The 24985-nt window shown below is 50.2% G+C and overlaps 2 long non-coding RNA genes across 5 annotated transcripts; one reads left to right on the forward strand and one right to left on the reverse strand.

The window, feature by feature from the left end:
• Positions 1-832: 832 nt before the first annotated feature.
• On the forward strand, positions 833-24985 carry LOC111560065. Of its 4 annotated transcripts, none has more exons than XR_006596178.1 (5): positions 833-894; positions 17893-18074; positions 20558-20614; positions 21616-21992; positions 23449-24985. It is a non-coding gene; the product is annotated as an uncharacterized LOC111560065 (long non-coding RNA). The 4 variants fall into 4 exon arrangements; XR_006596179.1 differs by having other exon boundaries at positions 21616-21946; XR_006596180.1 differs by having other exon boundaries at positions 21616-21946; positions 23486-24985.
• On the reverse strand, positions 15156-18088 carry LOC109498668. Its single transcript, XR_002155506.2, has 2 exons — positions 17950-18088; positions 15156-16236 (listed from the first exon to the last, which is right to left on the reverse strand). It is a non-coding gene; the product is annotated as an uncharacterized LOC109498668 (long non-coding RNA).

The following is a 24985-nucleotide window of genomic DNA, read 5'->3' on the forward strand; positions in this document are numbered from 1 at the left end:
CTCTGGGCTGATGGCTCGGAGCCTGGAGCCTGTTTCCGATTCTGTGTCTCCCTCTCTCTCTGCCCCTCCCCCGTTCATGCTCTGTCTCTCTCTGTCCCAAAAATAAATAAACGTTGAAAAAAAAAATTAAAAAAAAAAAAAAAAGAAATAGAGCATAGATGGTAAGTGCCCAGAGGTGCACGGCCCTCTTAAGCTCCTCCCTGCCATGAGATAACTATTGCCCTGAACTTGGTGGTGACAGTATTGTGGTGCTTGTGGCACGCTCCACATATGCACCCATAAATAAGAAACCCAGCTCTGCCTGGTTTCACCTGTGTGTGTGGGAGTTACTAGTGCAGTCTGATTTATCCTTGTCATTGGCTCAGTATTGTGTCTGTGACATTCTTCTACGAAGATACAATCTTTAAAATAACTTTTGTGGGGTACCTGGGTGGCTCAGTCGATTGAGCATCCGACTTCGGCTCAGGTCACGATCTCATGGTCTGTGAGTTTGAGCCCCGCGTTGGGCTCTGTGCCGACAGCTCGGATCCTGGAGCCTCTTTCGGATTCTGTGTCTCCCTCTCTCTCTGTGACCCTCCCCCGTTCACGCTCTGTCTCAAAAATAAATAAATAAAATAAAATAACTTTTATGAATTTTAATGTGAAGTTAAAATTTATTGCTGTGGAATATTCCATCACAGGCATGTGCTTAATTCATGTCTCTGTTCTGCTTCTGGTTTGTTTTTTTTTACAGAGTGAGTGTGCATGAACTGGGAGAGAGACAGAGGGAAAGAGAATCCCAAGCAGGCTGCACACTCAGCACGGAGCCTGACACGGGGCTTGATGCCACCACCCTGGGATCATGACCTGAGCCGAAATTGAGAGTCAGATGCCCAATGGACTGAGCCCCCCCAGGTACCCCTCCATTGTGTTTCTGATGGCATTCAGATTGGTTCCAGATTTTTTCTCTTTGTACTGAGAATGTCCGTGTTTGTGTGTCCTAGTGTGTATGTTCTTGTGTTTGTGTATAACTGAAGGTCAGAGTATGTGCATGTTTTACTTTACTATGTAATGCCGAATTGTTTTCTTTTTTTCTTTTTTAAATTTGCGTTTTAGATAACAATATTGGTTTCAGGAGTAGAATTCAGTGATTCATCACTTACATGTGACTTACATGTGGCACCCAGTGCTCATCACAAGTGTCCTCCTTTTTTTTTTTTTTAATTTTTTTTAACGTTTATTCATCTTTGAGAGACAACAGAGAGACAGGGTGTGAATGGGGGAGGGGCAGAGAGAGAGGGAGACACAGAGGCTGAAGCAGGCTCCATGTTCTGAGCTGTCAGCACAGAGCCTGACTCCAGGCTCGAACTTACGAACATGAAATCATGACCCAAGCTGAAGTCAGCCACCTAACCAACTGAGCCACTCAGGTGCCCCACAAGTGTCTTCCTTAATGCCCATAACCCATCTCGCCCATCTTCCTCCATCAACCTTCAGTTTGTTCTCTGTCGTTAAAGAGTCTCTTGTGGTTTGTTTCCCTCTGTTCTCTCCCCCACATATGTTCATCTGTTTTATTAAATTCCACATATGAGTAAAATCATGTGGTACTTGTCTTTCTCTGATTGACTTACTTCAGTTAGCATCATACACTTTAGTTCCATCCACGTTGTTGCAGATGGCAAGATTTTGTTCTTTTTGATCACTGAGTAACATTCCATTGTATATATATATCACATCTTCTTTATCCATTCATCAGTCAGTAGACACTTGGGCTCTTTCCATCTCTTGGTCATTGTTAAGAATACTGCTATAAACATCAGGGTGCATGTATCCCTTTGAGTCTGTAATTTTGTATCCTTTGGGTAAAATACCTAATTGTGCAATTGCCTGATCATAGGGTAGTTCTATTTTTTTTTTAATGTGGTAAAATAAACATAACAAAGAATGTACCATTTTAGGGGAGCATCAGTGGCTCAGTTGGTTAAGCGTCCGACCTCGGCTCAGGTCATGATCTCATGGTTCATGAGTTCGAGCCCTGTGTTGGGCTCTGTGCTGACAGCTCGCACTCTGTTTCTCTCTGACAAATAAATAGACATTAAAATTTTTTTTTAAAAGAATGTGTCATTTTTATCATTTTTAAGTGTACTATTCAGTGGCATGAAACACATTCACATTCTTATGCAACTGTCCCCACCATCATCTCCAGAACTTTTTTCCCGTTTTGTAAAACTGAAACTCTGTCCCTATTAAATAGTCCTCTCATCTCCAGCCACTGGCGTCCACCATCTTGTCTCTATGGACCTGGCTACTTGAGGGACCTCCTATGAGTGGAATCATACAGTATGTGTTCGTTTTGGGGCTGCCTTCTTTCATTCAGCATCATGTCCTCAAGGCTCATCCATGTTGTAGCAGGTGTCAGAATATCCTTCCTTCTCAACACTGAGTATTATTGCATTGTCTGGATAGACCACAGTTAGCTGATCCACTCATCTATTGATGGGCAGATGTATTATCTACATTAATTTCTCATATCTTAAAATATTTGAATATCTTCAGAAAGTCCTGTGAATCAGGTCTTTTACCGTTAACTTTTGTCTTTAACTTTTTATTTTTTGATTAAAATTTTTTTTTAATTTTTTTTTTTTTTTGAGAAAGAGGGACACACAGGATCTAAAGCAGGCTCTAGGCTCTGAGCTATCAGCACAGAGCCCAATGTGGGACTCAAACCCACGAACCATTAGATCATGACCTGAGCCAAAGTCAGATGCTTAACTGACTGAGCCACCCAGGTGCCCCTTAACTTTTTATTTTGAAAACCATCAAACAGGAAAAGGTAGAATTCAAAAACTTCACCTGCATTCAGCAATCAATGCTTTGCCGCATTCACTTTATTGTCTGCATGCGTGTGCATGTGTGTTTACCAGAACCACTTGCAAGGTGGCTGCAAACTGCAGTGGGCCCTCATGCGTCACTGGGATTGCTCCTGTGTGACCGTGCTACAGTCATTGCTCTCCGGAACTTGAAATAGCTGGAAGACAACATCCCAGTGAAGAATCTGTGTGGATTGCCATGCCTGTCTCAGGAATGCCCTTCACACTTTCTTTTTGTCCCATTCAGAGTCCAACTAAGGACCATGTTACATTTAGGTGTCCTGTGCATGGGTTCACTTTAAGCCACAAGCTTGGTGGGTTGGAGAGCCCAGGCTTGTCGTATGGAAGACACCCCTGCTGTGCTTCTGGTCTCCATGTCCCTGAACTTAGTTCCTTCCTTGGGGTCACTCAGCATGACCCTACTCGGACTGGGCCTCTTTCTACAGACAGTCCTCATCACCAGGTTGGGGTCCTGCTCACCCTCTCCCGACTTTAGAATCAGCAATGGGGGCTTTGCCAGCCCCCCAGCCCATCTCCCTCATGGGAGACCCTGTACTTTCAAAGAGCATGAACCTGGACATGTCTGTTTGGAAGTGTCCTGGAGTGCAGGGCCCACAGCAGGCAAGGTGACACGCATGGCCATGGCAGTAGCCTTGCGGAGGTGTGGCAAGTTCAAACATTTCCAGGTTCTCTGCTCAGAGCGGCTTCTGTGTCATGACCTCTTCACGTCCTTGCCTTCAAAGACGACACAGTGCGTGTCCTGAGTGTCAGCCATGTATACACAGTGGCCAAATGCCACAGAAGTAGTCTATCAGTGCTCTGTCCCAAGGGCACTGATGTGAAGGTGGACGTGGGCCCCTGCCACAGAGGCAGGGTGTGCATGCTTTTGGTTGCCCCAAGCAATCATAGGCCCCGGCCCCCGGGGTGGACGGACACCAGCATCTGGTGCCCCGTGCTGGGCCAGCCTGGGCCTGTCCCTGCTGAGTGCCCAGCACATGCAGCAGGTGGGAACACTTCACATCACAGCCACCTCTCTGTGCAGGAGCCCGGTCTGTGCTACTGCAAGTTTCTGGCGTCCCCCTGGATCCTGACCATCAGGTGGCCAGAGACATTGGTAATACTTGCATCACATTTTGAAATGTTTAAAAATGGGATGGTCCTGTGTATTTTCCTGGTGAGGGTGTGTGTGGGTTGAACCTCAGTGTAGTTTATGTCCTCCTTTCCAGCTCACGGTGAGCTCCCTGCTCATCTAAGAGGAACCATGTGCTCCTTGAGAGAGCAGTGCTAGGCTCGCTTACCTGACCACGTTCTGCAGACATGGTACATGGAGAGCCCACCGTGTCCTGTCTACACTGGGACATTTAGTTCTGACTATGTTCTGTCTTCACAAGACTTGTAGACCTGATTGTCTTCTCTCTATTCAGTATATTTAGACCTGGCCATGCTCTGTCTACACTGAATATATGTAGACCTGCCCAGCGCTGTCTACACTGGGACATTTATTTTTTTTTTATTTTTATTTTTTTATTTTTTTTTCAACGTTTTTTATTTTTTTTATTTTTGGGACAGAGAGAGACAGAGCATGAACGGGGGAGGGGCAGAGAGAGAGGGAGACACAGAATCGGAAACAGGCTCCAGGCTCCGAGCCATCAGCCCAGAGCCTGACACAGGGCTTGAACTCACGGACCGCGAGATCGTGACCTGGCTGAAGTCGGATGCTTAACCGACTGCGCCACCCAGGCGCCCCTACACTGGGACATTTAGACGTGTGTGTTCTGTCTACAATGTGTCATGTAGGCCAGTGTTCGGTTTACACTGGGCATTTAGTCCTGATTGTGTTCTCTATGTTGTCTATCCTGGTATCTTTACATTTGACCATGTACTCTGTGCATTAGCCTCTAAACGTCGTTTTGATGATCACGGTTGAAATGACCACAAAGGGTTTCTATAGCGCTTTAAATCCTGCGTGGACATGAGTTAGAACAGAGACTGTTCTAGAGCCCTGAGAAGCTGGCTCCAGCACAACAGCTGCACGTGTCACGGAGGTTGGTGACTCTCTAGGTGACCCTCATATCGTTAATTCCCTAACATCTCACAAGTCCAAACCATCTTAACAGTGAAGGTGTACAGAGTTCCTCACAAAGTGCACTGAAAGTTTGGAGATTGAGAACAGGCCTTGGAATTGGTTAGACACATGGTTTAACCTCAGTATGGGGAGTTACACAACCATGGCCTATGTTCAGATTTTAGTGCTTTGAGGTCTGGGGTGCACAACTGAGACTGCCTTGTTTGGGTAACCTTGCTAAGACCCCAAGTGTGGTCATGGGTCCTGGCAAGGGTGTGAGGTGCATGGGGGTCTTGGCACATGGTGGGGGCTGGGAGGACAGTGAGGTGTGGGGGCCTGGTGCATGGGGGATGGATGCAGGGCATAGGGGTCTCTGTGCACAAGGCAGAGGTGTCCCAAATGCAGCACTGCAAAGATGGGAACTTGCAGGGGTACAGAGGGCTGCACATGGGGATAACAGCATGGGGTATTAGCAGAGCACATGGGGCACAATGTCAGGTGGGCACCTGCTCCACAGACATCCCCTGGGCACCCTGGTTCTGCAAGCTGCCCTGGACCCACCTTCTGGGTTAGCACCCCCAGCTTTGAACTCCCTATGGGGTTCACCTTCCTTTGGGGTCTCCTGCAGACTTTGTGACCACAGGTGCAGTGTCTGGGACATTTGGGGGTCTCCCTGTGTCGGTATGGGTGATGGTCCCAGATGCAGGGTGAATGTGGACGTGTGATCACCCCAGCTCAGGGTCTGGGGAACTTGGGCCCCCCTCTGTCAATAAGGATGAATGATCCTACGTGCAGGGTCTGGGAGATATGGGGTCACTCTGGTAAGTGTGGACGTGTGACCTCCCCAGCTCAGGGTCAGGGAGATTTGGGGGTCCTCCTGTGTCAGGATGGTTTAGTGACCACAGGTGCAGTGTCTGAGACATTTGTGAGTCCCTGTGTGACACTATGGATGAGTGTCCCCAGTTGTGGTGTCTGGGAGAGGTTGGGTCACCCTAGTAAGTATGGACCTGTGACCACCTCAGCTCATGATCTGGGAGATTTGGGAGCCCTCCTGTGTCAGTATGGGTGAGTGAAGTCAGGTGCAGCATCAGGGAGATTTGGGGGGGTCTCCCTTGTCATTATGGGTGAGTGATCCCAATTGAAGCATCTGGGAAATTGGGGGTCCCTCTGTGTCAGTTTAGATGAGTGACCCCAGGTGCACATTCTGGGACAAGTGGGGCCACCCTGGTGCCTGTGGATGTGTAACCACTCCAGCTCAGGTTTACTGAGATTTGGGGGTCCACTGTTCTAGCATGAATTAGTGACCGCAGGTGAGGCACTTGGTAGAGTAGAGGTCACCATGGTGTGTGTAACTGTGACCACCCTACCTAGGGGTCTGGAAGATTTGGGGGTCTCCCTGTGTCAGTATGGATGAGTGACCCTAGGTGCAGCATCTGGTAGAGGTGGGGTCACCCTGGTGAATATGAACGTGTGTCCACCTGAGCTCATGGTGTGCAAATTCGGGAGGCCCACTTTATCAGCATGTTTGAGTGACACCAGGTGCAGAGTCTGGGAGAGGTGGGATCACCCTGGTGAGTGTGAAGGTGTGACCACCCATTCTCAGGGCCTGGCAGTTTTGGGGGTCCCCCTGTGTAAGTACTAATGAGTGACCCCAGGTGGAGTGTCTGGGAGATACGCAGGCCCCTCTGTTTCAGTATGGATGAATGACAGCAGTTACAGGGTCTAGGAAAGATGGGGGTCACCCTGGTGAGTGTGGACATGAGACATCCCAGATCAGGGTCTGGAAAATTAAGGCTCCCTGTTTGTTATTATGGTTGAGTGACCCTAGATGTAGGTCTGGGAGGTTTGGGGGTCCCCCCATTTCAGTATGGATGTGATCCTTGGTGCAGATTCTGGGAGAGGTGGGGTCACCTTGGTTAAGTGTGGATGTTTTACCACTCTAGCACAGGTTTTGGGAGTTTTGGGGATCCCCTGTGTAAGTATAAATGATTGGTTGCAGTTGCAGTGTACTGGAGATGTGGGGTCACCCTGGTGAGTTTAGATGTGTGACCACCCCAGCTCAGAGTTGGGAGATTTGGTGGTCCCCCTGTGTCAGTATGAATGAGTTATCCCAGGTGCAAGGTCTGTGAGAGGTGGGGCACTCTGGTGAGTGTCACTGTGTGACCACCCCAACTCAAGTTCTGTGATATTTTGGGGTCTCCTCTTTCAGTATGAATGAGTGACCCCAGGTGCAGTGTCTGGGAAAGATGAAGTCACCGTGGTGAGTGTGGATGTGTGAGCACCCCAAATCAGGATCTTGGAGACTGGGGGGTCCCCCGAGTCAGTACAAATGTGTTACACCAGGTGCAGGATCTGGGAGACGTTGGGTTACCCTGGTGAGTGCGGACATGTGATCACATCTCAGGGCCTGTGAGATTTGGGGGTCCTTTTGTGTCAGTATGGATAAGTGACTCCAGTTAAAGTGTCTGGGAGATTTGGGGGTCCCATGTGTAAGGTTGAATGATTTACTCCAGGTACAGGGAATGGGAGAGTTTGGGTCACCCTGGTGAGTGCGGATGTGTGACCACCCCAGCTCAGGGTCTGGCAGATTTGGGGGCCCCCCTTTGTCAGAAAGAGTGAGTGACCCCAAGTGCAAGGTCTGTGATACTTGTGGATCTCCCTGTGTCGGTATGGATGAATGACCCCCGTGGCAGAATGGTGGGTTCACCCTTGTGTGTAGACATGTGACTACCCCATCTCAGTGTCTGGGAAATTTGGGAGTCCTTCTGTGCTAGGCTGGATGAGTGACCCCAGATGCCGTGTCTGGGATATTTTGTGGGTCCCTTTGTGTCACGATGGATAAGTGACCCAAGGGGCACAGTCTCAGAGATTTGGGGGTCTCCTGTGTCACTTTGGTTCAGTGGTACAGGGTATAGGGTCTGGGAAATTTGGTGGTCCCCCTGTGTAAGTATGAATGAGTTACCCCAAGTGCAGGCTCTGGGAGAGGTGAGTTCACCCTGGTGAGTGTGGATGTGTGAGCCACACCAGCTCAGGGTCTTGGAGATTAGGCTGTACTCATATGTAAATATGTATGAGTACCCCAGGTGCAGAGTCTGGGACATTCTGGCATACCCCTGTGTCAATATGGATGAGTGACCTCAGCTACTGGGTTGGGGAGAGATGAGGTGACACTGGTGCATGTGGATGTGTGACCACCTTGCTCATAGCCTGGGAGATTGTGGGTCCTTGTCTGTTAGTATGGATGAGTGATCCCACGTACAGTGTCTGAGAGATTTGGTGTTCTTTCTGTGTCAGTATGGATGAGTGACCCCAGGTGCAGGGTATGAGAATTTTGGGGGTCCCCTATCAGTATGGATGAGTGACCCCAGGTGAAAACTCTGGAAGAGGTGGGTCACCCTGGTGATTGTGGGTGTGTGATAACCCCAGCTCAAGTTCTGGGAGTTTGGGGCATCCCTCTTTGTTAGTATGGATGAGTAACTCACTTTAATGATCTGGGAGATTTGGGGGGGTCCCTCTGTAGCAGTATGAATGAGTGACCCCAGGTGCAGGGTCTGGGAGATTGGGCATTCCCCCATGTCATTATGGATGAATGACTACAATTATAGGTCTGGGAGATTTGGAGGTCCCCCTTTGTCATTATGGATGAGTGACCCCAGGTGGAGTGTCTGTGATATGTGGGGTCACCCTGGTGAGAGAAGATGTATGACCACCCCCTATAATTATGTGGGAGATTCGGGGGTCCTCCTGTGTCAACATGGGTGGCTAACACCATTTGCAGTGTTTGGTAGATTTGGGGGAGCCCTATATCAGTATGAATTTTTACCACAGGTTCAGGATCTGGGAGACATGGAATCACCCTGGTGAGTGTGGACATGTGACCACTGCAGCTCTAGGTCTGGAAATTTGGTGGTCCCCCTTTGTCAGTATGGTTGAGTGACCCCAAGTGCAGGGTCTGGGAGAGGTGGGGTCACTCTGGTGAGTGTGAACATGTGACCACCCCAGATCAAGGTCTTAGAGAAATGGGAGTTATTCTCTGTTAGTGACCCTAGGTGCAAGGGCTTGGAGATTACAGGGTCCTTCTGTGTCATTATGGATGAGTGACCCTAGGTGCAGTTTCTCAGATAGGTGGGGTTAACCTGGTGAGTGTGGGCGTGTGACCATCCCAAGTCAAGCTTTGGGATAGTTGGTGATCCTCTTTTGTCAGTATGGATGAGTGATATCAAGGTGCAGGGTCTGGGAAAGGTGGGGTCACCTTGGCAAGTGTTGATGTATGACCACCTCATTTCAGGGTCAGGGAGATTTGGAGGACCCCTCTGCTGGTATGAATGAAGTGACCTCAGTTGTAGGGTCTAGGAGATGTGGGGTCACCCTGGTGAGTGTGGATGTGTGACCTACACAGTTCAGGGCCTGGGATATTTGTCAGTCCTCCTTTGTCAGTATGGATGAGTGATCTCAGGCACAGTGTCTGGGACATTAAGGGTCCTTCTGTGTCAGTATGAATGAGTGATCCAACTTGAAAATCTGGGAGATGTGGTGTGTGTGGACATGTGACCACCCTGCTCAAAGTCTAGGAGATTTGGGGGTCCTGTTGTGTCAGTATGGATGAGGGACTCCAGGCGAAGGCTCTGGGAGAGGTGGGTCACCCTGGTGAGTGTGGATGTGTGACCACCTCAGTTCTATTCTGGGATACTTGGGTGGCCCCATTTGTCAGTATGGATGAGTGACCCAGGTTAAGGATATGGGAGATTTGGGGGTCCCTCTGTGTCAATATGGATGAGGGACTCCAGGTGCAAGTTTTGGGATTTGGGCTTCCCTGTATCAGTATGGATGAGTGACCACACAGGCAGGTGCTCAGAGATTTGGAGTTCCCTGTGTTAGTAGTGTTGTGTGACTTCATACAAGTGTCGGGAAGAGGTTGGGTCACCCTGGTGAGTGTGGACCTGTGAGGACCACAGCTCAGGGACTGGGAGATTTGGGGGTCACCCTTTGTCAGTATAGGTGTTTGACAACCTCCTAGACTCTGGGAGATCTTGCCCCCCCCCCCTTGTCATTATAGATGAGTGATGCCAGGTGCAGGTTCTGGGAGGGGTGGGGTCAGCCTGATGAGTGTGAACATGTGACCACCACCACTCAGGGCCTGGGAGATCTCAGGGTTCCTCTTTGTCAGTATGGACTACTGGCCCTAGGTGCAGGGTCAGTGAGATTTGGAGGTCCCACTGTGTCAGTATGGATGAATGACCCTATCCAGTGTCTGGGAGAGGTGGGGTCACTGTGGCGAGTGTGGATGAGTAACCACCCCATCTCAGTGTCTGAAAGATCTGGGGGTCCCCTGTATCAATATGAAGAGAGACCCTAGTTGCCATGTCTGTGAGATTTGGTGGTTCCCTTGTGTCAGTATGGATGTGTGAACCCAGTTGCAGGGCCTGGGAGATTAGGGGGTCACCCTGTGTCAATATGGATGAGTGACCCCCGGTGCAGAATCTGGGAGAGGTGGGGTCACTCTGGTGAGTTTGGATGTGTGACCACCCCAGCTCAAGCTTAAGGAGGATTGCAGGTCCTATGAGTAAGTATGGCTGGATGACCCCAGGTGCAGGCACTATGAGAGGAGTATTCACTCTGGTGAGTGTGGACATGTAACCACCCAGGCTCAAGTTCTGGGAGATTTCAGGTTCCCCCATGTCAGTGTAGAGGGATGACCCCAGGTGCAAGGTCTAGGAGGTTTGGACTTCCCCACGTGGAATATGGATGAGTGTCCCCAGGTCTGGGAGAGTTGCAGTCACACCGGTGTGGATGTGCGATCACATGTCATCCAGGCCCCGTGTGCCCTCTGAGGTCATTTTCCACCTCATTGATAAGTGCCAGCTGTGGTTTACTGGAGTGATTTCACAGCTGGGAAGGTCCTGGGGCATGCACAATGCTGTCCAGATGCTGAGATGTGTTCTCAGATGTTTGATAATTGATTAGGTGATCTCACTGTGCACAGTTGTGACTTGGAAGTGATGTGACACATGTCAGCTCTTGTAGGCCCTAGCGCCTTAGCCCATTTTCAGCCACTAGTCACCCTATGTCTCCTGCCTTGAATGACCACTCCAAGGGAGATTCCCTGTGAGCACTGGTGTCCAGCCCTGTGGTCACAGCCATGTACTGCTTGTGGCCATGAAGCTGCTGAAAGCGCTGGTGAGTGTGAGCCAGGACACCTGCATAGGTAGGCTCACAGCCCAACAGCTGTAAGAGATTGAGCATCCCAAAACTCTAGGGCAGATGCAGGTACTACCTGGAGTTTCTAGGCCTGTGGAGGTACCAGGTGTAAGAAAGGTGGGTGTGGGTGGAAGGACACACAGGGACACTGTTGGAGGGAGTGTCCATGAGAAGAAGAGGGGAATCAGGATGTCACTGTGTGCAGGGAAGGAAGAGAGGGTCCACCTGATGAGGAGAGAGGATGCAGGTATGAAGAATTACAATGTCAGGGGAGGGAGTGTCCACAATAAGGTGGAGGGTAATTTAGGGTGGTATAAAGACGTCACTGGGTACTGGGAGGGAGGGTACCAGGAGATGAGGAGAAGGGACGCAGGTATGAGAATATCACTCTATGGAGGGAATGTCCACCTGAGATGAGGGGAGGGGATGAAGGTAAGAGGATATCAATCTATGGACATCTGAAATGAGGGGAAGTGATGAATATATGAGGATATCACTCTATGGTAGAAGGTCCACCTGAGATGAGGGGAGGGGACACAGGTATGAGGACATCACTCTATGGAGGGAAGATCCACCTGTGATGAGGTGAGGAGACGCAAGTGTGAGGGCATCACTCTGGAGGAAAGGTCCACCTGAGATGAGGGCAAGGGATGCAGTTATGAGGACATCACTCTATGGAGGGGGATCCACCTGAGAAGAAGGTACACAGAGGTATGAGGACATCGCTGTATGAAGGGGTTGTCGACAGAGATTAGCGGTGTTGACCCAGGCATAAGGACATTACTCTATGGAGGGAGGGTCAACTGAAATGAGGGGAGAGAATGCAAGTATGAGGACATCACACTATGGAGGGAGGATTCACCAATGATTAGGGGAACGAAGGCAGGTATGAGCACAGAACACTATAGAGAATGGTACACCTCTATAGAGATGTAGGGGAGATGAGACAGTTATGAGGAGTCACACTATGAATGGAGCTGAGTGGAGGGGACTTAGGTATGAGGAATTCACTCAATGGAGGGAGGGTCCACCTGCGACGAGGGGAGAGGAGGCAGGTACGAGGACATTACTATATGGATGGAGGGTCCACTTGAGGGGAGAAGATGCAGTTATAAGGACATCAGTGTATGTACACCTGAGATAAAGGGAAGTTATGCAAGTATGAGGACATCACCCTGTGGAGGGAGCATGATCTGAGATAAGGGGAGGGGAGGCCAGTGTGAAAATATCACTTTATGGAGGGAGGGTCTACTGGCAATGAGGAGAAGGGATGCAGTTATGATGATATCACTTAATGGATGTAGGGTGCACTCGAGGTGAAGGGAGGGGACCCAGGTGTGAGGACATCACTGTATGGACTAAGGGCCCACCTGCATTGAGAGGAGGGGACACAGGTAGGAGGACTCCACTCTAAGGTGGGAGGGCCCACCTGAGATTAGAGGAAGAGATGCAGATAGGAGAACATCACTCTATGGAGGGAGGGTCGACCTGAGATGAGGGGAAGGGATGTAGGTATGAGGAGTCACTAAATGGAGCAATGGTCCACCTGAGATGTGGTGAAGGGATGCAGGTATAAGGACTCACTGTGTGGTGGAACGGTTCACCTGAGATTAGGGGAGTAGACCCATGTAGAGGACATCGCTCTATTTTTTAAAATTAAAAAAAAAAAGTTTAATTTTTGAGAGAGAGTGTAAGCAGGGGAGAGGCAAAGAGAGAGGGAGACAGAATCCAAAGTAGGCTTTAGGCTCTGAGTTGTTAGCACAGAGCCCAATGTAGGGTTTGAACCCATGAACTGCGAGATCATGACCTAAGCCACACACTTAACTGAGCCACCCAGGCATCCCAGGACATCACTCTTGAGAGAAGGTTCACCTGAAATGAGGGGAGAGGACGCAAGTATGAGGACATCACTCTATGGAGGGAGGTCCACTTCAGAGGAGAGGAAGGGTCTCATGTATGAGTACATCACTCTATGGAACAAGGGTCCACCTGAGATGAGGTCAGGGGACACAGGTATGAGTAGTCACTCTATGGAGGGCAGATCCACCTGAATGGAGTGGAGGGAAAGAAGGTATGAGGATATCCCTCAGTGGAGGTAGGGTCCACCTGAGATGAGGAGAGGGGACAGGTATGGAAAGTCACTGTGTGGAGGGAGCAGAGGGGAGAGAAGGGGACGCAGGTATGAGAATACAGTCTATCAAGTGAGGGTCCACCTGAGATTAGCAGAGGGCATGCTGGTATGAGGACATCACACTATGGAGGGTGTGTTCACCTGAGACGAGGGGACACAGGAGGACATCATTCAATGGAGGGTGGGTCCATATGAGGTGAAGTTGGGGTATGTAGGTATGAGGACATCAGTCTATGGAAAAGGGGTCCACCTGAATTAAGGGGAAGGGAAGCAGTTATGAGGATGTCACTGTTTGGAGGGATGCCACCTGAGATGAAAAGAGTGGATGCAAGTATGAGGACAACACTCTGGAGGTGTCTACCTGAGATAAAGACTGGGGACACAGGAGTCACCCTGTGGAGGGAGGTCCACCTGAGATGAGGTGAGGTGACACTTATATGAGGAGTCACTGTGTGCAGGGAGAGGAGGGGAGGGGACACAGGTATGAGGACATCACTAGAGACAGGCCACTGAGATGAGGGGTGTGGAAGCAGGTTTGAGGACATCACACTACAGAGGGAGGATCCACCCTAGAGGAGTGTAAAGGACATAGATAGGTATGAGTACATCTCTCTATGGAGGGAGGTCCACCTGAGATGAGGGGATGTGACAGGTATGAGTCACTGGGTTGAGGGAGTGGAGGGGAAGGGGCACAGTTATGAGGACATCACTCTATGGGTGAAGGGTACACCTGCGATGACAAAAGGGGACGCAGGTATGAGATCACTCTTTGGAGAGTGGGTCCATATGAGATGGGGGGAGGGTACACAGTTATGAGGAAATTCCTCTAAGGAGGGTTAGGGTTGAGGGTTAGGGTTTAGGGTTAGGCTTAGTGTTACGGGTTAGGTCCCAGGAGGCACCCGGGGATGAACCCCCAGCCATGCAGTGGTCTCCCCCAAGGGCTGCAGTAGGGTGCATGTTAGGGTGTGGGTCAGGCTTAAGTCTTTGGGTTCAAGGCCCAGCCTATGGTGTAGGCTAAGCTTAGGTTGGACCTCAGGATTCCCACCTTGTGCAGCTCCATCCCTGCTTTGCAAATGGCATGGCGATTTTCCAAATTCCATGGTGAATAATCCTGTACCACTTATAGGGTCCAAATCTGTTCTGTTCTCAGACCTAGGAATTGGGCCCCCATAGGGAAAAAGCTGTGGCTAGGGTTAGGGTTGGGTCCCAGGAGGTTTCAGGGGCTGAACCATGATCACCAGTGCAATGATCTCCCTGGAGGACTGAATTGAGGGAAACTGTTAGGATGCGGAACAGGCATAGGGTTTGGATGCAGTGGACAGCTGATAGCGTGTTCCAGGCTGAGGTTTGGGGCCTGGATCCACTTCTGAAGCTCCGTTCATGCCCTCTAAATATTATGGTCAATTCTGGGTTTCTCACTAAATATTTTGGCACCCTGCATGGGCCCCTGGTGGTCTGTTCTTTCCTCAGACCTAGGAGGTGGGTCCCCTTCGAACCAGAGCCATGGGTAGGGGTAGGTTTGGCAACCAGTAAGTGCCAGGGGCAGAACCACCAACAGTGCAGTGATCTCCCTGGAGGGCTGAGTGAAGGGCACATGTTCAAGTGTGGGTCAGGCTTAGGGTTTGGATTCAGGAGCCAAAAGATGGTGTTGGCCAGGGTTAGGCAAGGTCGCAGGATCCCCTCCTGCAGCACCATCCTGGCCATGGAAATGTCATGGTGAAATTCTGGCTTCCATGCTGACATATTCCATGTTGGTCATTGGTCCCAAATCCATTCTTTCCCAGACCTCAATGGTGGGCCCCCCATAGGGCCAGAATCCAGGCTAGGGTTCGGGTTAGGCCCTGAGAGGCACCAAGGGCTGAACCACTAACAGCACAGTCCTGGAGGACTGAATTGAGGGTGAGTGTTATGGTGTGGGTCAGGCTTGGGCTTTGGTTTATTGGGCCAGCCAATCGTGTGGGCCAGGCTTCCATCCCTGCCTTGGAAATGTTATCGTGTCTGGGTTCCTTGCGGATTAATCCTGTGCCAGTCATGGGCCCCAGATGTGTTCTTTCCTCAGACCTAGCAGGTGGGCCATGTGAGGAAAGGCCTGGGCTAGGATTAGGGTTAGGTCCCTGGAGGTGCCAGGGCATGAAGTAACACCAGTTCAGTGATGTCCCTGGAGGCCTGAGTTGAGGGCGCCTGTTAGGGTGTAGGACACCCTTAGGATGTGTGGGGAGGGGGTGGCTGGTATGTTCCAGGCTTCAATTTTGGTCTTGGATCCCCTTCAGCAGCTCCATTCTTACCCCGGAAATGTCATGGCCGACTCCTGGGTTCCTTGCTGAATAATTGTGCACCACTCATAGGTCCCAAAGATTTTTCCCCTGTCATAGGATGTGGGCCCCCTTCGAGAAAGAGCCTGAGCTAGGGTTAGGGTTAGATCCCCAGAGGTGTCAGGGGCAGAGTCACTGGCAGTGCAGTGATCTCCCTGGAGGGTTGGGTGGAGGGTGCATGGTAGGCAGCGATTCAGGCTTAGAGTTTGGGTTCAGGAGCCAGAAGACTGTGTGGGAGAGGGTTAGGTTGCAGCTCAGATTCCCCTCATGCACCTCCATCCTGGCCATGGAAATGTCATGGAGAAATTCGGGCGTCCATGCTGAAAAACACACTGGTTTTTGGCCCCAAATCCATTCTTTCCTCAGACCTCAATGGTGGGCTGCCTTAAGTCCAGAGCCCTGGGTAGGGTTACAGTTAGGTCCCAAGAGGTGCCAGGTGCTGAAATTGCAGCAGCTCAGAGGTCTCAGAGAGCTGAGTTGAGGGTGCATGTTAGGGTGCAGGTCAGGCTTAGTCTTTAGGTTCAAGTGCCAGCCTATGGAGTGGGCCAAGCTTATGTTTGGCCTCATCATCCCCATTGTGCAGCTTCATTCCTCCTTTGGAAATGGTGTGACGACTTTCCATGTTCCATGCTGAATAATCCTGCACCAGTTATAGGCTCCTATGGACATTTGGGCTCTTTCCTGCATTGGAGAATGGATAAAGAAGACGTGGTAGATATACACAATGGAATACTGCTCAGCAATCTAAAAGAATAAAATCTTGCCATTTGGAACAATGTGGATGGAGGCAGAATGTATTATGCTAAGGAAAATAAGTCATTCAGAAAAGATAAATATCATAAGATTTCACTCATATGTGGAATTTAAAAACAAAACAGATGAACATAGGGGAAGGGCAGAAAAATAAGATACAAAGAAAGGCAGGCAAAACATCATAGACTCTAAAACACAGAGGGTTGCTGGAGTGAAGGTGGGTGGAGGGATGACCTAAATGGTTGATGGGCATTAAAGAGGGCACTTCTTGGGATGATCAGTGGGTGTTACATGTAAGAGATTAATCATTGGATTATAGTCCTGAAGCCAAGACTACATTGTATGTCAACAAATTTGAATTCAAATTTTTAAATGTTTTTATTTGTGAGAGATAATAGACACAAGGCGAGCAGGAGTGGGGCAGAGAGAGAGTGACACAAGATCTGAAGCAGGTTCCAGTCTCTGAACTTTCAGCACAGAGCATGAAACAGGGCTGGAACCCAGGAACAGTAAGATCATGACCTGAGCCAAACTTGGATGTTTAAATGACTGTGCCACCCAGGAGCCCCCCTTAACTTACTTAGGCCACGTGAAGGAAATTTATTATACAAGCTGGTTAAACAGAATTTTGACTGTTTATACAAAAATAAAAACTAGGGGCACCTGGCTGGCCGCGTCAGTTATGCAACTCTTGATTTCAGCTCAGGTCACAATCTCCCCATCGTGGGATGAAGCCTCAGTTCGGGCTCTGCACTGAGCCTGGAACCTGCTTGAGATTCTCTCTCTCCCTCTCTCTCTGCCTGTCCCTTGTTCACGAAAGCGCTCTCTCTCACACAAAAATAAATAAAGCTAAAAATATAAAAGCCACTATCCTTAACACATGCACATTGAAACAGTGTAAAATTAAGTTCCAAAGAATATTTTCACCATAAAGAGCAGGTAACTGTTGACGCCTCATACCTGAGTATGACACAGTCAATGTGGAAGGTAAAAAACTGTAAAGATGTTGGTACCTATCTTCCTTTCCTTCCGTCTCCCCTTCTCCTAGTCTCCCCACTCCGTGACTACACTAACGCCCTTTCCTTCTGTTCTCACTGAACCCACTGCTTCTTGCTCACTTCACCTGTCCTTTGCTATCCAAGTGTGCTGTCAAGACCAGGGGACCAGCATGCTCTGCAACCTGTCACCCCTCATTACCCCCACGCCGTCCATCCTCCGTTCCCCGTGCACACCACCGCGTTGACAGGGACCCTTCACACCTCTTCGCCCCGTCCCCGGCCCAGACCCCGCGCGCGCCCACACCTATGTGCACAGGGACCTGTCCCCCCTCTTCACCCCTTCTCCCACCGGGTCTCCCCCACCCACCGACACCCACATTCACAGGGACCCGTCACCCCTCATCACCCCCGCCCCCGCCCCGTTCCCCGCCCTCAGGTTCACAGGGGCCCATCACCCCTCCTCACCCCCTCCCCCATCCACCCTCCCTTTCCAGCGCGCGCCACCACACTCACAGGGACGGTCACCCCTCTACACCCCCTCCCCCGCCCGGTCCCCTCAGTCCCGCTCCCACCCCCGCGTTCATAGGGACACAATCAAGACAGTCCCCCGAGGGGAGTGTTCCCGGCCGGAACGTAAACACACCCTAGCAGGCATAAGCAGCGGCAAGGCATCCGGGACCCTCGCCTCTCCCAGCCCAGGACTCAGGCGGGATGGGGCCGCGAAGCGCGGAGCTCAGCCAGAGGCTACAAGCTCACACTCGCGAGCAGGTGCGGTCTTGCCGGAGAGCGCCTCCGGGTCGCGGGGTCGCGGGGTCGCGGGGTCGCGGGGTCGCGGGGTCGCGGGGTCGCGGGGTCGCGGGGTCGCGGGGTCGCGGGGTCGCGGGTCTTGGTGGGCTGAGGGGGCGGGGCCAGTGTGTGCGGTCTGGGCACTTCCTTCCGCTCCGGGCGCGGCGTTTCCGGTCCGTCCCGTCCCGCGCGGGGAGTCTCAGGGCGTCCACGCAGGTGTGCCGGGCCGCTTCTGTTCTGCAAGTTAAGTACTTCAGCTACTTTAAAGTCAAAGCCTGCAGTTGGGAGGACACGTGATAAGGGCTGAGCTGTTTCTTTCTCAACCGCTTGGAAAGGGCTTATGTCAAACTGCTTTTTCTGAGTGTTTGCTGCGAGTGGGTTGAGAGCAGCTGGGTTTGGTAGCCGAGGACCCTGATGGGCGGGGGCGTCGAGCGGGTGAGAGAAGGGGGGCTGTGGGGACCGGGGACCCGAGTGGGAGGTGGCGTCGAGCGGATGAGAGAAGGGGGGCTGTGGGGGCGTGGGACCCTGGAGGGCGGGGGCGTCGAGCGAGTGAGAGAAGGGGGGCTGTGGGGACCGGGGACCCTCGAGGGCGGGGGCGTCGAGCGGGTGAGAGAAGAGGGGCTGTGGGGGCCGGGGACCCCGGTGGGTGGGGACGTCGAGCTGGAGAAGCAGGGGTTCTGTGGTGGCTCGGGACCCCGGTGGACAGGGGCATCCAGCAGGAAGAGCGTAAAGGGCTGTCGGTTGTGGCCTGGGCCACGGGGGCACCAGGGGTAGAACAGGGGGACATTGGTGGCCACAGCCAGTGGGCGAGGGGATGGAGCAGGTAGAGCGGGGGGGGGGGGGGGAAGCCAGCTTGTGAGCACACCTGCCCCTCCCCCCCCAACAACCCTCCCGGCAGCCCAGGCTGAGAGACTGTGGAACCAGACTCCATGTCCACGCAGGAGGCAGAGGCACTGCCCGGGCTCCTACATGGCCTGGAACTCCTTTCTTCTTTACATTTGCTTCATCCTGTTTAGAATTTGTACAGGTGATGGGGTGCTTGGGTGGCTCAGTTGGTTAAGCTTCAGCCTCTTGATTTCAGCTGATAATCATGATCTCTCCGTTTGTGGGTTGGATACCCTCATGGAGCTCTGTGCTGATAGTGCGGAGTCTGGTTGAGATTCTCTCTCTCTCTCTCTCTCTCTCTCTCTCTCTCTCTCTCTCTCTCCCTCTCCCTCTCCCTCTCCCTCTCCCTCTCTCCCTCCCTCCCTCCCCCCCTCCCTCTCCCTCTCCCTCTCCCCATCCTCCTCTCCTTCTCCCTCTCCCCCTGCCCCACTTGTGTGTGCACACACATAGCTCGCTCTATCGCTCTCAAAAATACACTTAAAAAAAAGAAAAAAATGTATTGAAAAAGAACTTGTACAGATGACTTATCAATTCTAAATGAGGAATGATGATGGCATTCCACAATTTCCTTGAACCGTTCTAAAGTATTTTAATCTTTTCATATCTTTGCTCCCATTATTATAATTTGAAATATATGAGATATTTATGGGGTTTTTTTTCTCTATTTCTGAATATTGTGTGTCTCATATGGAGACATTTAAAGTATGTATTTTTCAGGAAATAAGTCACTCTGTTGTTACCTAAGGAAACATTAGCTTTTCAGTAGCTCCAGGCATAGTTGTTATGGATGTCTATTCTTTTACATGAGCATTTCAAGGTTTTTTTGTTTTTTGTTTTTAAATTTTTTTCAATGTTTATTCATTTCTGAGACAGAGAGAGACAGAGCATGAGTGGGGGAGGGGCAGAGAGAGAGGGAGACACGGAATCGGAAGCAGGCTCCAGGCTCCGAGCTGTCAGCACAGAGTCCGACACCCGGCTGGAAGTCACAACCGTGAGATCATGACCTGAGCGGAAGCCGGATGCTTAACCGACTGAGCCACCCAGGCGCCCCTTCAAGTTTTTTTTTTAATGTTTATTTATTTTTGGAAAAGAGAGAGGCAGAGTGTGAGTGGGGGAGGGGCAGAGAGAGAGAGGGAGACACAGAATCCAAAGCAGGCTCCAGGCTCTGAGCTGTCAGCACAGAGCCGGATGCGGGGCTCGAACCTATGAGTCCTGAGATCATGACCTGAGCTGAAGTCAGACGCTTAACCGACTGAGCCAACCAGACCCTAAAATGCTTTAACTCCAGTGGTCGTTAAAAGATTCCAGAAGGGAGAGGAATTTCCTGTGCTTTTCCAGGCCCTTTCATTATTGCCCGAAATGAAGAGCCATGCTACTTTGTTTTTGCGAAAAGCTGCGAAACAGTAATGAGGCAGGATTTAGACGACGAGAGCACGGTCTGGCACGAAAAATAAACAGCCCGTGACCCAAGCAGCGTGGGGACTGGACCATTGCATGGGTTACAGTGGATTTGGGGCTGGTCCAGCCTTGGGTTTCTTTCCTTTGCCTGTGTTTTTCACGGACGTTTTCTTGCTCTACAGGAGGCAGCCTGCACGTGATGGACAAAATTCCCGTCCAAAGACCAAAGCACCTTTGAGGTAAGTGCTAGACAGGGAGGAAGGAGAAGTTACTTGCTCTTCAGAAGGAAATCCTTGTCATCCAGAGCCATACAACTTTTCTTGATGCTCGTTAGGGATTTTCCAAAGTTAGAAAATAGAGACAGCATGCGTGTGCTGCAGTATTTTCACCACCAACTCCAGTGGCTCTCACATTTTGCTGCCCGTAACCATCATGTGGAGACTTCAAACCTCAAGGCCCAGGCCTCAAAACAAACCAACCAACAAACTAACAACAAACGATTGGTATCTTTAGGGCAGTGCCTAGGGAACAAAAAGTTTTAAAACCCAACAACTGTTTGCAATTTGAGAAAAACTGCCAGTCGGTTTGCACACAGTGCTTTTCACAATTTAATATACGTAAGATCCACTTAGGGATATTGTTTATATGCGTATCTTGATGCATTGGGGCTGAATTGTGCCTAAGGTTTAGTGTTTTTAATAAGACACAGGTCCTACCAAGCTCCTTTTTATTCTCAGATAAATAAACTTTGATGAATGAAAATGATTTACAAAATGATCTCCAATGCTTCAAAGTTAAAATACTTGTACAGTGTATCATATTTGTAAGAATTTTATTGATAGTGAAATAACTTTTAAAAGACACAGTTTCAATGGTGGTTAATAATCAAAATGTACCAGACAGTAGAGTATTCCCCACCATGGTTTCCACTGAAACACTTCAGCAGAGTCAAAAACTCTTGTCTCTGGAGAGGACACTGCTGAAAAGACGCACACCATATAGATGGGTCCTTTTCCCAGATTGTATCAAAATTTAATCATTTGCAGACCACATGCAGGTGAATTTCATAGTATTCTCTTTACATTACAGTTTAAAACCTACTCACACAACTTGACTCATTTTTAATAAAATTCATTAATTTAAAAACAATTTATATGCCAGTTTAATAAGTTCCGTTTACATACATACAATTTAAGTTTACGTGACTAAACATGCGGTGTCTGTGTGTGTGTCCCCCAAGCATTATCTGCAGTATTCCGCCATTTGCACACATACCGCGGCTGAGGAAGCACTGAACAACCAGAAACAGCTGTTCATATATCTTCCTCCTGTCAACTCGCTCCCAGTCCTTCTCAGAGAGGAGACCAGAGGTCTTCACAGAGGACCCTCGAGGGGACAGAGGGACAGTGTCTGCAAACAAGAAACTGAGGGCTCCTGCTTCCCAGGAGGATGGAATGAGAGCCGCCATTGAATCTGGAGCTCCATTAACCATTGTCTTATCCAGTGAAGACCATCCTGAGGGACGGCCAAGAACATGACTGGGTGGTGAAGGAGGAGGAGGCACGGTACAGGTATAGACAGCATTCAAGGGGAGGCCTTATTGCCTGGAGGCCAGAGGTCAGTGGTCAGGACCTGGGCTGGTGTCTTCCTGGTCATGTGGGGTGTTGCTTTTGGTCCAAGTCCATTTGTAGTGGACAGAAACTGGAGAGTCTGGACAGCCTCCAGATCAGGTCTCTGAGTGCTCTCCTGGGTGATCTGGCACGGAATGTGTCTTAGTTTATTTGGGGGCTTAAGGCGCGTCTGGACGGGCATCTGGTCAAATCTCTTGCCGGATGCCTCGAGGCTGAGCTTAGAGTCCTGGCCCCGTATACATGCAGCAGGATGTGAGTTCAGTGTTGAGGGCATATTATGACACTTGATTTGTGTCTGTTGGGTTAGGACTGGCTCAGGCTATGTGGTTTAGAGGCAGCCAGGGGAACGTCACGGGAGCAAACTTGAGGCCTGTTGTGTGTCAGCATGACGATGAGGGCAGGATCCTGGCCAAAGTGCTTGGATGCTGGCAGAAGGGCATCAGTGACAGCCACTTCCTGTCTTATTTTTTTGTCCCTGAAGTGAGGTGAAGCTCAGTTCAGGTTTTTTGATGGGAGACCCTGTAGGGCGCCTGGGTCTCATACCAGGTTTCTTTCCCGGCAGCTGACTTGTGAGAATAGGGCCCAGGGTAGATGGCTTCTTGGTTGCGTAGACAAGCACAGGCCTGTTTGGAGGCTGTGGGAGAAGACCCCACACGTACACACAAACGTGTAGGTACCTATGTATGTGTGTACGTATGTGTGTACACACACACAGTCGACCCTTGAACAACACAGGTTTGAATTGCATGGGACCACTTATTCGTGGCTTTTTTTCAATACAGTAAAACGTTATAAATGTATTTTCCTTATGTTTTCTCAATATCAATTTCTTTTCTCTAGCTGACTTCGTTGTAAAAATACAATGTGTAACACACATACCCTACAAATACGTGATCACTGACCGATTATGTTATCAGGAAGGCTTCCAGGCAACACTAGGCTATTAGTAGCTCAGTTCTGGGGAAGTCAAAAGTTCTACTCGGATTTCCAACTGGTGGTCTATGTGTTAATTAGCTTGACTGTGGGAATCCATCACAGTATATATGTATGTATATCAAAGAATCATGTTGTAGATCGATTTTAACATGATATGGGGGAACTTGGCCAGGGTGTGCCCTTTCACTGCGCATTTACGTGGGGATCCTGGGCTTGTGGCCTGGGAAGAAGCGGTGCTCCATGAGAGGGACCCTGCAGGGAAGTGGGCTGGTTATGGGCAGAATGTGTCCTGGTCTTGTCCATGTCTGTAGGCTCTGTAGAGAATATCTGGACTACCTAGTATCAGTAGTCTGGTTTACTCTCCATTTCTGTTCCTTAGCACGTTTGCTACCGGTTTATGAATATTATTATTAACCATACCAACTTCCCCCTTGTTTATTTTTATATTGTCTCTTTCTGTGTCATTATTTTATCCTCTTTATTATTTTCTTACTTCTGTATTACAGCGTTTGTATTTTTTTTTTTTTCTTACTTCCTGAGAAGGAAACCGACATGACGGATCTGAGTCTTGCCTGTATTCAGCCGTGTCCATGTCAGTCTCTAAATGGATGCCTAAGCACTGATTTAGTTGAGTCCTATGTCTTCCCTCTCGTCTCCTCAAATCCTGTGCTGTCGGCCGTGTGTGCCCTCCGGGGCCTCCACCCCATGTGCCCACAGCCCAAATCTGTTCTCCAGGATCGCCACGCCATGTCCTCCTCTGTGTATTTACAACCCCTGTGCCGGTGACCCATGTCTGTCATCGTGTTTTTCTAATCCCTCTGCCAGCAGTTCTTGACAGTCTCAAAAGTCTGCGTTCCCTGTGCCTGCACCCTCTGCCAGCCCACGTGATGCTTCATCCCTTTTCACAGTCCCATCATGGAACTCATTTCACCGTCTCTTCATCCCCACGGCCCAGGACAGTTCATGTGTTTCTCCTGGCAGGAGCTGAGCTGACCTTGGGGAGAGACATCTGAGTTGCCAGGTGTCAGAGTAGCAGACAAAGCATCAAGTCAAAAATGAAAGAGTTAAGCCTATAATGACTTATTGTGGTGGCACAAGCAAGAGCCTTAGCCGCAGAAGTTCTGACTCCCCCACCCCCCACCCCGTTCTATTCCTCATCACCTGGGATGTTGTACAGATCACGGATCGGGTGAACACAAATGTGGGCTTGGTCTCACTGTTGAGGAAACCCCAAACAAAAGGTGGGGCATTTTCACAGACCCTTGGGCTGGAGGGAGAGTGACAAGTGCTAGGGGCAGGAAAGCACTGGGCACTGTGTCAGAGTTGGACAAGCGTTTTCAGGGTTTTCCCGTCTTCTCCCCCGGGGAGGGGATCTCAGCAGAATCAACTGGAGAGGAGCTCATCCCCAGACGCAGGTGAAGAGAAGCATATGTGTTGTAGGAGATGTTGTCCTTCCCTGAGGTTTCTTATGCTGAAATCCAAGCACTTGCCAAGCACCAGATTCCTGAGTGGCACCATCATTTAGTTATGAGTGGAGAAATGGGATCACACAAAGAACTTTCGGAGAATTGGTCCACAGTGACCACCCGCCATCTGCCCCACCTCCTTGGAGGTTCACGTCAGCCTTCCCTCGGATACGGATTTCTGGGTTTCCTGAGTCTAATGAAAAAGGAGAGTCATTCACACAGACACAGGACTCCTTCATGTGCCTTCTTCTCCCAGCAGGTGTGAGGGGGAGTCATAACCACCAGGTCAAACAGAGTCCTCACCCTGTGTGACCTCTCCTTCCTGCCTGTCCTGCACACTCTCCCGAGGACCCAACCCCAGGAGGGCATCCTCAGGCAAGGCAAGTGAGGTGGTCTTGATCGACTCATTGGGGAGACTTCCATGAAGCCTGTCACAATGTGTTCCGGAAGCAAAGTCACACAAAGTCCTAACCCCAACGGACACCAGAATCGATGCTATGGCAACACCCTCTGTGGCACACAGAGTTGCATGTGGAAAAGGAAGTATGCTTGTCTCTCAAAAATATGAATTTCTGGG

The sequence above is a fragment of the Felis catus genome, chromosome B1, assembly GCF_018350175.1.
Source record: "Felis catus isolate Fca126 chromosome B1, F.catus_Fca126_mat1.0, whole genome shotgun sequence".
Classification (NCBI taxonomy): domain Eukaryota; kingdom Metazoa; phylum Chordata; class Mammalia; order Carnivora; family Felidae; genus Felis; species Felis catus.